This window comes from Equus przewalskii, chromosome 1 (genome assembly GCF_037783145.1).
Source record: "Equus przewalskii isolate Varuska chromosome 1, EquPr2, whole genome shotgun sequence".
NCBI classification, from domain to species: domain Eukaryota; kingdom Metazoa; phylum Chordata; class Mammalia; order Perissodactyla; family Equidae; genus Equus; species Equus przewalskii.
This window is the reverse complement of record NC_091831.1, coordinates 21,169,498-21,182,250: the sequence shown is the minus strand read 5'-3', so window position 1 is coordinate 21,182,250 and position 12,753 is coordinate 21,169,498.

The window sequence follows — 12,753 nt, the reverse complement described above, 5'->3', positions numbered from 1 at the left end:
TGGTGTTCGCTGGTTCGGATTCTGGGTGCAGACATAGCACCGCTTGGCAAGCCATGCTGTGGTAGGCATCCCACATATAAAGTAGAGGAAGACGGGCACGGATGTTAGCTCAGGGCCAGTCTTCCTCAGCAAAAAGAGGAGGATTGGCAGCAGATGTTAGCTCAGGTCTAATCTTCCTCAAAAAAAAAAAACCCAAAATTTTCCCCTAGCATGCTGGTCCTGTGTCTGAAATTCCATCATAGGTACTGCTGCACGTTCTTTGGGTATGGCTTTGTGGTTCTAGGGTGCCCAGAAATGTCCGTGGGAGTGCCAACTCAGCGGTGATTCATCATTAAGCCACTAAAGCCCAACTCTTGAAGAACCACAACTTTTTCTGAATCCCCCCACTACTGTGCACTTATTTTCTTCTCATTTGCCCTATTGGTGTTTTGCACAGTGTTCTGAAAGCCAGATGGCATGTGTCTCTCTCCTGCTACCTTCTAGATTTTTCACTGCATGTTAAGCTAACGTGACCAAAAAAATTACAATCATGCCCATTTACCTTAAAATAACTGCTATTTTTATCTCATAATGTCTTCTACAGTCATTATTGCTGTGCATGTAAGACTTTACACAAGTGTAACCAAGGCTTGGAAACTGTTTTGCATTCTTCCTTTACCCGATATTATTTCATACGTACTTTTCCATGGATCCACTTAAACTTCACTATTATCCTTCTTAATGATGAAGTAATATTCCATCAATTTCACAAAGTAAAATTTGCTTAACCAGTCCTCTTTTGTTGGGCATTTGGGCAGTTTCCAGGTTTTCATCACTCTGAATCATGCTGCTATAAATATCATTATACAAATAACTTTTTAACTTTTGACCAATTTCCTGGAGATGGCTTCCCCAGAAGGATATTTCCCAGGACCCACTTGAATTTTGAGCTCCTGGAAGGCGGGAACTGCACCGACATTTTGTATCCCCTCCACCCACCTTTGAACCCTGACCTCACCCAGGGCAGAAACCTGCCCACCGAGAGGGCTCCACGCATGCGCTGACTGACATTGCAGGAGGGTAGTCCTGTCTTTTGTACTGTCCTTCTGTAAAGGAGTTGATGACCTTTATTCAGGAAATACCCTAATCCTTGAAGGATTCAGCTGCCAGGACACAATGTCCAGTCACGGTTAGGGAGGACCCTCCCAGCACCTGGGGAAGGAAGGACCCTCAGTGCACTAGGCTGACTGCCCACATGTCAGCTGCACAGTTTGACGTGGATAGCTCTCCTTGAGAACTGTTGTGGGTCCTTTTATTTCCTGGCACTGAGCGATGAGGACAAGGAGAGTTTCCTCACCCCAGCAAAAAAGACTCGTGGGCTGAAGAAGCCTAAGACCTCAATTCTGAGCCAAGGTGAGATCTGAGTTGTGTTTCCAGGAGTTTGGGAACATTTCATGTTAAACTATATATGCATTTACTAAACAGAAAAGGAGAGATTAATGTCCCAAGGGTGGAACTCCCTGTGGGCTGTCAGCGCTGTAACAACTGGTACATTGGAGGCAGTGTGGGCCCTTGGAGTCCCAGCCCTGCCACTTACCAGCTGTGTATCAAATGGCAAACCACTGGCCTCAACCATTTCCTTGGAGGCTGTACAATGGGGACCATGCTGATCCTAAGGAGCTCCACAGAGATATTGTGAAATTCAACAATGTGATATATGCGGAAGTGCTCTGTAAACACTAAGCACATGCCATGCACTTCTGTTGTTATTGGTATTTGGATGATCATCATCAGCAAATTGGATAACACTCCTGTGTGCTTTTGAATGAGGCTATGACCTGTGCCTTCTCTTTAGAGCATCAGGGAACTGAGCTTAACAGCTAACCTAGCCAAGAAAATTATGATTTCAACCATCATGTATTGAATGTACTTCATGTGTAAGACATTGAGCTTCCTGTGGAAAGAGAAACAGAATCTGGGTGTCACACTCTCCCCATCCATTACTTTATTCAATCCCTACTACAACCTTGTATGATAGATGTTATAATTCCAACATAGTAGAACAGAAATTACTTGCTAAAGGTGCTGTCTCTATACATGCCACATTTGAACTCTTGCCTGACTGACTCAGGGCTTATGATCTTGCCCCGATACCTTATAGTCTCTCTGCCCCAGGGACTTTAATCTAGATGGGCAATGGGTCAAGACACATTGACAGTGAGTGCTAGAGGAGGGAGAAACTACAATAATAGCTTACTATATGCATCAGTTAGTTATTGCTGCATAACAAAGCACCCTCAAATTTAGTGGCTTAAAATAATAGGCGTGTATTTGGCTCTGGAGGCTGGGCTGGCTAGGTGGTTCTTCTGGTCTAGGATGGCCTCACTCATGCTCCTGTAGTCAGCCATGGGTTGCCTGTGAGTTGGTTCATTGAATAATGAGACTGACTCAGCTCTGCCTCCTTTACTCTCTTATCATCCAGCAGGCTAGCCTGGGCTTGTTCTCACAGCACAGGTTGGATTCCAAGACAAGAGGGGTGAGTAAGACCTCTTGGGGCCTAGGCTCAGAACTGGCCCACTATCACCTCTGCTGGTCAAAGAAATAAGCTGGCTCACATGCAAGGAGTGGAGGCATAGATTCTTACTGTTGATGGGAGCTCCTGCAAAGCCACTTTCAAAGGGCTGGATGCAGGGAGGACGTTAATTGAGGCCATCGGTGCCATCAGTCTACAGTACAGTAGTTCTATTCTACATGCTTTAACTGCATGAAGGTATTTAATCCTCACAACACCTCTACGAGATGGAAACTACTAATAGCCCCACTTTACAAATGGGGATATTGAGGTACAGATGGATTAAACAAATTTGCCCAAAGTGATACAACTGCTAAGTGACAGAGGCAGGATTAGAACCAGAGCCCACTCTCTTAGCCACTCATGCCTCACAGTGAGGTGTGTTCGCAGCACAGCGCCTCCCTGAGGAGGGGCAGAAACCAAGACGATCAAAGGAGCTGGGACAGATTACACAGCTCTCAATGCCTGATTGTGCAGCTCTGGCAGGTGGTCAAGTTGACCAATTTATGTGCCCTGCTTCTCCTGAAAAGGTGCTGAGGGAAGAGAGGTGAGCATCCTGGAGGACACCTCGTCCAGCCTGGACCTTTGGCCCCAGATCACTGGAAATGCTTGTTTTGTTGCATTTAATTTTTTAGAAACGTCCCCTGGCTGAGACTTCCCGTGTCTGGCTCAGTCCGCGAGCTGTTTGTCTGGGAAGAGCTGGGAAGCCCTTGGACCTCAGAGGCCCGGACTGCCGCGTCAGCTCAGCATTGTCACAAAAATAGCCCTTCTCAGGGAAGGCAGGTACTTCCTCTGGCTGCGTTTCCCCTCTCAGCCCCGCCTGGCCCTCAGAAGAAAAGAGACAAGAACCAACCGCACGCAGGATTGGGACATGACTGGTGAGAGGGCTTCATGGGGACTCAACAGTAACAAAGGGAGGAAATGAATATGCAGTATTAGTAATTATACTGTACACGTCCCAATTTGTATTTCAATATGTCATTTCCATAATAAAACTGCCAAAGCAGTAACTAATGACAAGGACTCATGTCAGGGAGCTGGGGGAGGAAGGAGGGACTGGGGCTTTTTTTTCCTAACAACAAAATTGCCTTCAGTGAGAAACTCTTTCATGGCAGCCTGGCTGTGGACCAGGCAGATGTATTCCAGGAGATGAAGCTGCGGCCCGAGCTTTCTATGGAAAAGGAGTCAAGGTTGACTGGCCAACTGTTGGGAGCTGCACGAGTTCCATAACTGTGTGGAGCTGTGTTCCAAGGCAGGGATGCAGCCTGTGGGACTCCCCAGTCAGAGGAGAACCAAGTGAGATGGACGCTAGGCTTGGGAAAGCCCATGAGGTGAAAGTAGGAGCTGGCAACAGCCCTGTGAATTTGGCTGTCTCACCCAAGGCTCCTGAACCTATGATATTGCTACAAACCTCATGCCTTCACACATGCTCTTTCTTCCACTTGGAGGGCCCTTTCCCCTTGCTTTGCCTCCATGCTTGTTTGTTTGAACTCAGCATACGGTCACCGCCCTAGAAGCCTGCCCTGACCGCTGGTCCCCACCATCAGATTCTCTATTCTGGAGGGATCTGCTCTCCACAGCCCCTGGCTGACGTCTGCAACACTTACCACAGCACATGCCACTTGTCCCTTCCCTTATCCTCATCCTGGCTGGACTGGAAGCCCCCTGAGGACAGACAGCCCCGTGGATCAGGAGTTCGGGGACCCTTCTGAGCAAGGGGAGGAGGAGCAACTGCCACAACCTTCTCCACCTCCCCAGTAGCCAGACGAGACTTACGTGGCTTTGCCGCAAAGCTCAATTTCCCACCGACAGATGGAATAGAGTGTGATCTTCAAGAAAAATAACAGAATAGGTGTCTGGACACGAAAAAATAATAATAGTGTCCCATAATTTTATAGTGCTTTACCAATTACACAGCTCTTTGTGGACTATTTCAACTGATTCTCTCATAACAACACTGTGAAGTAAGCAGGCAGGTATTATAATTATTCTCTTTTCACAGAGTGGAAACCAAGGCTACAAGAATAAGTGACCTGTCCAAGATCACAGAGGTGCGTGCGTGGAGCTGGGATTTGAACCTTGGTCTTCAATTCCAATTCCAGAGCTCTTCCCACTGATGTGGAATGTGTCAGAGGTGGCTTCATAGTAAACTGGTCACCAGACTCTGATGTCATCACAGCACGGGTACTACAGGACGTGAGTTCCCTTTAGCTCAAATTTTTTGAAGAAGCCAATACAAAAAGATTTAAAATAATACATAGAGGAAGAACTTGCCTTTTCTGAAACAGACTTTGGGTAAATTCTTTAGAAATAGCTTCTAGTGAATTTTTATCTTAGAGCCAGAAGTTTTGGGCAGAATGAAAGAAAATGAAGGTGATTTTCTAGCTGAGAGACCCTGCAAACACAAGTTTTTCAGGTTAAAAACAATTATATAATATATTTAGTTTAATCTTTAATTCCTCAAAACTTCCCTTTTCATCCATTGTCTTGTCCCTTCAGCTAAAACTCATACTTAAGCACCTTATTATTATTTTTTTTTTGAGGAAGATTGGCCCTGAGCTGACATCTGTTGCAATCTTCCTCTTTTTTTTTCTCCCCAAAGCCCCAGTACATAGTTGTGTACCCTAGTTGTAGGTCACTCTAGTTCTTCTATGTGGGATGCCACCACAGCATGGCTTGATGAGCGGTGCGTAGGTCAGCACCCAGGATCCAAACCAGCGAACCCTGGGCCACTGAAGGGGAGCGCGAGAACTTATCCACTCAGCCATGGGGCGGGCCCTTAAGCACCTTATTTTATCATAAAAGATAAAACAAGATCAACCAACGAGCAAATAAGAAACACCTTCTCTCAGCTCCATCTTCCTTTTCTGTCCTGCACTAGACTTCTGGAAAGATCTTTCTCAAGGTCTCCACATCTTCTCTCGAGTTCACCATCCGCCTCGTCTCCAAAACCACCCACTTCATTTGGACCCTCCTTTTCTCTCACCTGGACCGCCGCCTCAACCTCCTGAGGGGTTTCCCATCTTGAGCCTCTCCCGACTCAGACCGGCCATCCGCGCTGCTCAGCAAGATGAGCTCTCCCAAACCCCCACGTGACAGACGGCCCAGGTCCAGAGCTCCACATGGTTTAGTTAAGAGGCCTTCAGTGGGCAGAATAAGGGCTACGTCCTAAAATGTCCACCTTCTGATCCCTGGGACCTGTGAACAAGTTACTTATATGGTAAAATGGACTTTGCAGATATGATAAAGCTGGGGACTTGAGATGGGGAGATAATCCTGGATTATCTGGGTGGGCCCCATAACTACAAGGGTCCTTATATGTGAGAAGGGGAGGCAAGAAAGAGAGAGATTGATTTGAAGATGCTACAATGCTGGCTTTGAAGATGGAGAAAGGGGCTACAGGCCAAGAAATGCGGGCTGCCCCTAGAAGCTGGAAGAGACAAGGAAATGGATTCTTCTCTAGAGCCCCAGATGGAACATAGCCCTGTGGGCCCTTTAATTTGAGCCCAGTAAAATCCGTTTTAGATTTCTGACCTCCAGATCTGCAAGATTTACTTGATAATAAATTTGCATTGCTTTAAGCCACTAAGTTTGTAGCAATGTGTTACAACTACTATAGGAAAGTAATACAGGGCCTGTCATAGTTTTCTCTGACCTCCCTTGACAACCTCATCTCCTGGTGCCTCTCTCTTCCCACCGGGCCCAGGCACTAAGTCCTCCAGTCACTCAGACTTCCCTCAGACACGCTATTCTCTTTCATGCTTCTGCGCTTTTGCAAAGGCTGTTTCCTCTGACTAAAATGCTCTTCCCCTTTTGGCTGCCTGTGAATTCCTCCTCATCCTCCTTTAAGACTGATCTCAAGTGTCATCTTTATGTGAAGCTTTTCCTGCCCCTTCCAGCTGATCTAGCTGCCCCCTCTCCCAGCCCTGTGTGTCTGTCTCCCTTTATTTGAGCCCCTGAGGTGGGTTCTCTGCATTTTTGTCCATTTGATTCACTGATGTGTCCTCTATGCCTAGAGTAGGCTCTCAATAAATATGTGCTGAATGGCCATGTCTTTCTTCCCTAACAGAATGGAGGATCTTGGTGCCTCAACTTTTCCTTCTTCGCATCTTAAGCATCTAGCACAATGCCCAGTACCTGATAACTCCCCAAATATATTCTTGATTAATTAACTAAAAGCAGTAAACCATGGTTTAAAAATAGATTGCTCTAAAGGCTCGTCTGATTTCAGGAAAGTAAACTTCTCCCCTACTTTCTGGGAAAACTGGAATCCTCCACGTCCAGGCAGCACACAGCAGCGTGCTTGGTGGCCTGTCACTGTTTTAGCTGATTGCGCGTTTACCATGTGTCTGTCGCTTTCGCGCACATTCCCTCACAGTTCCTGCAGAGCAATGCTGTGTGGTCCATGCGATGGCCCTCCCTTTGCCGATGAAGCAACTGAAGCTGAGTCACATGCATAAGATCAAGAGCTAGTCAGCCTCGGAGGCTGGCATCCAATTCACGTCTCCTAACGCCCAAGCCACGGCATTTTCCCACCCAATCTTATTGCCTGTGGGATGACCAGCGGTCACGTGGACTGTTCTCTCTCTCTCTCAAAGCTTTGCCCCCGACAACTTGCATGGGGATAGGAGGAGGGGAGAAAGGATTGGTGAGGGGCTGTATATAAATCACAGACAATATTGACAGCTATGCTTGTGTGTACACAGAATATTTCCAGAAGGATACACAGAAAACCAGATGGCTGGGTAGTGGTGGTCCAGGAGGGGTAGGAAGACACCCTTTGTTTATTGGGTCAATATTTTACGCACTGGGGACACATCAGCAGACAAGACAGACACAGTACAGACCATATTGTACTATTTGAATTTTACCATGTATATATTCCTCTTTCAAAATAAAAATAACCATTTTAATAAATAAAACAGAGCAGGGTGGAGATCACATCCATGCTGGTGAATACTATGAAGAACACCAGGATATATTTTTAAGTGCAAAATAATCACAATATATACTATATTATTTTCTGTGCATAAAAAGGTGTACATCTACAAAACCCCATATGGTTATGTTTGCAGAGATGAATGCAAATATATGAAGAAAAATCTGGAAGGATTGTGGTGAGTGATTTGGGTGGGGGGGGAGTGTGATAGGATGAATGAGAATCGTACTTTTTACATGAGTCTATATATTTCTGTGTCATTTCGAATGTGTTTATGTGTAAAAATATCCAACTTTTTTGACTAAAGAAGGACCTGAGACCCCAAAGCCACGCCTGGCCTCAGAACACGGGTCCTGGTGGCAGTGGGATTCCAAAGACCCTTGAAGGCTGCTTCAGCTCCAGTTTAGGCTGGCATCCCAAATCGAGTCAGGGCCTAAAATCTCTCCCTTCTCTTTTCTGGAAATAAAGCAAGCCTGCTGGCTTTGAAAACTGATGTCACTGTACCTGAAGATTAGACAAGAGCCCTCAGGAAGGCTGGAGCGGGTAGAGGGCCACGGGCGCTGCAGCAGACTGCATTGTTGATGCTGTCCCCGGGGCCTCCACTCCAGGAAACAACAATGAAAAGATATTGGCAACTTTGACATGGAGGAAATTGCCTTCTTCTGAAGGAAAGAGGAGTTCTGTTTTGAGGACAAAAAGCCACTTGCCCTAACAAAATGCTTAATTAGGAGATAAGCCAGGGAGCTGTGGGAGGGGTGCTGTTTGCCAGGGGTCCTGGGGAGGGAGTACACAGATGCCGTCCTGGCGTCCCACAGTCACTGCTGGTCAGAGCTTTGCGGGCTGCTGGAGAAGCGGTGTGTGAGCAATTATGGTCAGGGCTCTCCTGGCCCTGGGACAAGCCATGGAATCTGTCAGGACCTCAGTTTACTCATCTGTAAAGTAGTGACTGTAATCCCTACCTCCCCACGGGTGGGGAAGATTAAATGAGACTGCATTTCAAGTTCTCAGTGCAGTGCCAGACACCTAGTTTATCTACTCAGAGGCTGGTGGCTGATGTCACTGTGACTATTATACAGGCAGTTCCCCACAATGGCCTAGAATGTGGCCTCTGGGGTCAGACCACCTAGGACACATTCCCAGCTCCCCCAAACTTACCAGCTGTGGGACTTGGGCAATCTCTTGACCTCTAGGCACCTGAGTTTACTTATCAGTAAAATGGGGATGATGCTAGGCCTTACCTAGTCACAGAGTTGTTGCTAAGATTAAATGAGCTAGTACCCTTTAAGCAATATGTGCCTGGCCCATGGCGACCAGCACCTGGCACATATTTGGGGCTATGAACGATAGCAATGATAATAAACACAAGGCAAGTGTGTCCTGAGGGCTCAACGGCTTTTTTCTCACCAGGCATTCTCTTATTGTCCACCCTGTGAGGTTGGAAGAGATATGGAACAGGATGTCCCTTCTTCCTGTTGCCCTGATAGATAAATTAGAGGGAAGAGGTTTTACTCCACGTCTCGAGCTGCCCTACTGGAGAGCTGAGACACGAGACCCCCATTGCCTTGGTTTTAGGACCAATGCTCTTTTTCTTTTTTTTTTAGATGTGGCTCCGATGCAGCCTGGCCAGACAGTCAGAACGTGGCCTGCATGCCCACGTACTGTTCAGCCTTGAGTAGGCCCCATGAGAGGGAGGAAGGCAAGTGTGGGGCCTCCTGTGTGGAACTGGAAACTAGAGATGGCCTAGAAATGGATGCTGCCACCCCAGTTGGCGAACCTGGAAGTCTGAGGAGAGAGGATATGCATCTGTCCTAGCGGGTGGGAACTTTGCAAGACTTGGGCTCCGCTGTTTTGGATGGAATCACGCCTTCCCCAAAGGGGTGGAGAGAGGGGCGCCGCATGCAAACAGTCCTCCAGTGTGGCAGGCAGTAGTTAGGGACACCCCAAAAATACCTCCTCTGATCTGAGTGCCAGTAGCAGATGTTACAGAGGCGTGGTCCATTGAAGGGACCACATCACTCACACCACCCTCTCAGACCCCCACACTGAAAGTACAAATTGCCATGGGACACATCTAGACTGTCATCAGCCTAAAACTTTAGCACCGGTTAAGAGCCAATCAGGAATTAGTTGGCAGCCCTTTGAAAATTAGAATGGCCTCCAAGTGATGCAGATTCTGCATTGGGGAGAGGGGTGGGGGTAGGACATTTTCGCACAGAGCAAATGGGAGCAAATTAACTGCAGGACAATTTGACAAAACCTTTTTATAACCTTAAAAATGTGCAAACAAATAGACAGCTATTCCCTTCCAGGAATGAATCCTAAGGAAACAATTAAGGACATGCGCAAAGGTTTTGCTCCAGGATGTTTATTGTAACATTGTTTACAGCAGGAAAAAATATTTGGAAACAATTTAAATGTCTACCATCGGGAGGCTGGTGAAATAAATTATGGTACAGTCATACAATGGAATATTGTGCAGCCACTAAAATCTTGTAAAAGCATATTTATTGACCTGGAAAGATGTTCATGATTCATTATTGAGTGAAAAAAAGAAAAGAGGTTACAAAACAGCCTGTACTGTATGATCTCATTTTTTATTAAAAAAAATTATATATATATACAAAATGTAGCTAGGGAGAACATTTTTTAGGGAAGACCTGCTAGAGTCACGTATAATATAGGGACTTATGCAGGATGTTTCTGCATTATGCTAATAGAGCTTTTTTACTTATGTTTTGACTTTACCCTGGGTGGGGGAGTACAAATCAAGGGCCTGAAGTGGGAAAATAGGTGTGTTTGTGTGTATATGTATAACCAAAATGTTATCAGTAGTAGCAGCTGAGATACGGATCATTTTTGTTATCTTATTTTTTCTTCTCATATTTCTGTGATAACTATTTACTTATTTAAAAATGTTTAAGTTATTTAAAAAAAAAAAAAAGGCTAAAAGAAATCCAAGCTACATGGCTGGAGGACCACGAGAGCTGGGAGGGAGGAGAAGGGAGCTGAGAGAGCCGCCAGACAAACTCCAGTTCCTTCAGAATTTCCTCGGCAGTCTCTCAGGGACAATGCCTAGGACCTTACCCCAGCCCCTGGGACACATCCCACCAACTGCCAGGCCCTGTTTTCTGTAATCGTGTCTCCGTAGGGTGATCGTGTGGACATGTGCTAGATTCTCTTTCTGGGCCGACAGTGGGTTTCCTCGGCCTGGCTCTGCCATGTGGCCACCTCATTTTCGAGGAGGCCTGGAAGGGGGAAAAAGTAAATGAAACCAAAACTACTGCTATGCAGGAGAGCTGTGAGTGGGAATCCAAGGTGGTGGCTGCTGGTCCCAGGACACGCAAAAGAGAACTCCAACTCGAGAGCTGTGATAACACTCAGAGAAGAGAGCCCTGCTTGTTTTGTGTTATTTTTTAGCTGGAACCATTATTTAATGAAAATATCATTTAAGTAAATACAAAGTAAAGCAATGACTATTAGAATCTTTGTTATATTTAACAAGCGTATTGTGTCAAACATTCGTGTTAGAGAACCTCTATGTGACACTAATGCATTTTTTCTTTTCTTTCTTACATTTTACATCACAATAAGATCATTCTTGTTCTTTTTGGACCAGAGGTTACTCATGTTGAAGTGGAATGAGGTACATTTTGACGTACCCGTATTCTGCGTTTATGAAGGGGAGACATATTTGTGTCTTCCAAGGGTAATTCTGATTCCCTCTTTGTTTTTCTTTTTGCCCTGACCTATTTTTTTAATTAAGTATTTTATTTTAATATAATTGTAGATCTTGTCTACCCTTTGCCTGGTTTCCCCCAATGGTAACATCTTGCAAGTACACGTGTGTGCGTATATATATATATACGTACAGATGTGCATGTATATATAGGAAGTCTTTTTTCCCAGCTTTATTGAGATACAATTGACATACAACGTTGTATAAATTTAAGGTGTGAAATGTGATTATTCGATATATGTAAATATTATGAAATGATTACCACAGTAAGGTTAGTTAACACATCGTCACCTTTTGTGAGTGTGTAGGTGGCGAGTACCAGTAAGATCTACTGTCTGGAACTTTCAAGTATACAGTATAGCATTGCCGACTACAGTCACCATGCTGTATGTTAGATCCCAGAACTTGTTCATCTTATAACTGGAAGTTTGTGGTCTTTAACCACCTTCACCCATTTTCCCCACCCTCTGCCCGTGGAAACCACCAATCTACTCTCTGTTTCTATAGGTTCAGGTTTTTCTTAGATTCCACATATAAGTGAGATCGTACAGTATTTGTCTTTCTCTGTCTGGCTTATTTCACTTAGCATAATGCCCTCAAGATTCATCCATGTTGTTGCAACATGGCAGGATTTCCTTCTTTTTTGTGGAAGAATAATATCTCATTGTATATGTATATATACACCACGTTTTCTTTTTTTTTTAAAGATTGGCACCTGAGCTAACATCTGTTGCCAATCTTCTTTTTTTCCTTCTTCTTCTTCTTCTCCCCAAAGCCCGCCATACATAGTTGTATATTCTAGTTGTAGGTCCTTCTGGTTGTGCTATGTGGGACACCGCCTCAGCGTGGCCCAATGAGCAGTGCCATGTCCAGGCCCAGGATCTGAACAGGCAAAACCCTGGCCTGTGGAAGCAGCGCGCACAAACTTAACCACTCAGCCACGGGACCAGCCCCTGTACCACATTTTCTTGATCCGTTCATCTGTTCATAGAGACTTACACTGTTTCCATGTCTTGGCTATTGTAAATACTGCCATGAATGTGGGGATGCAGATAACTCTTTGAGATAGCGACTTTGTTTCCTTGGATATATACTTAGACCTGGGATTGCTGGGTCATATAGAGAAGGGAGGTGCTGTCTTGTTACTGCTAGGTGGAGATAGGAGCCCAGGTTCTCCTTTCAGCCTCCACTGACACCTGAGGAGGAGGGCACTTTGTTAAGCTGTGCAGAGGTGGGAGTTCCCCACGTGGTCTGCACTAACACTGTAGGAATGAAGGTCCTGGCTGCCTAGTCTGCCTTCTCTGACACCATTCAGGCAGGGGGTGTTGGGGAGCCTTGTTACAGCCTGGCTGGTGTGGAAGTCTAGCCTCCCCACTTAGCCTTTACTGATGTGAGTGTGGGTGGGATCATAGTTTTTCTCTGGCATTTGGCTGAAGCAGAGTGCTTTTTGTCTTGCTAAGCTGTCCCTTTCCTGGTCCTTCGGCTCAGGAGAACATGCTTTTGTTTGGCCTTTTTCTGTCCGCTCTT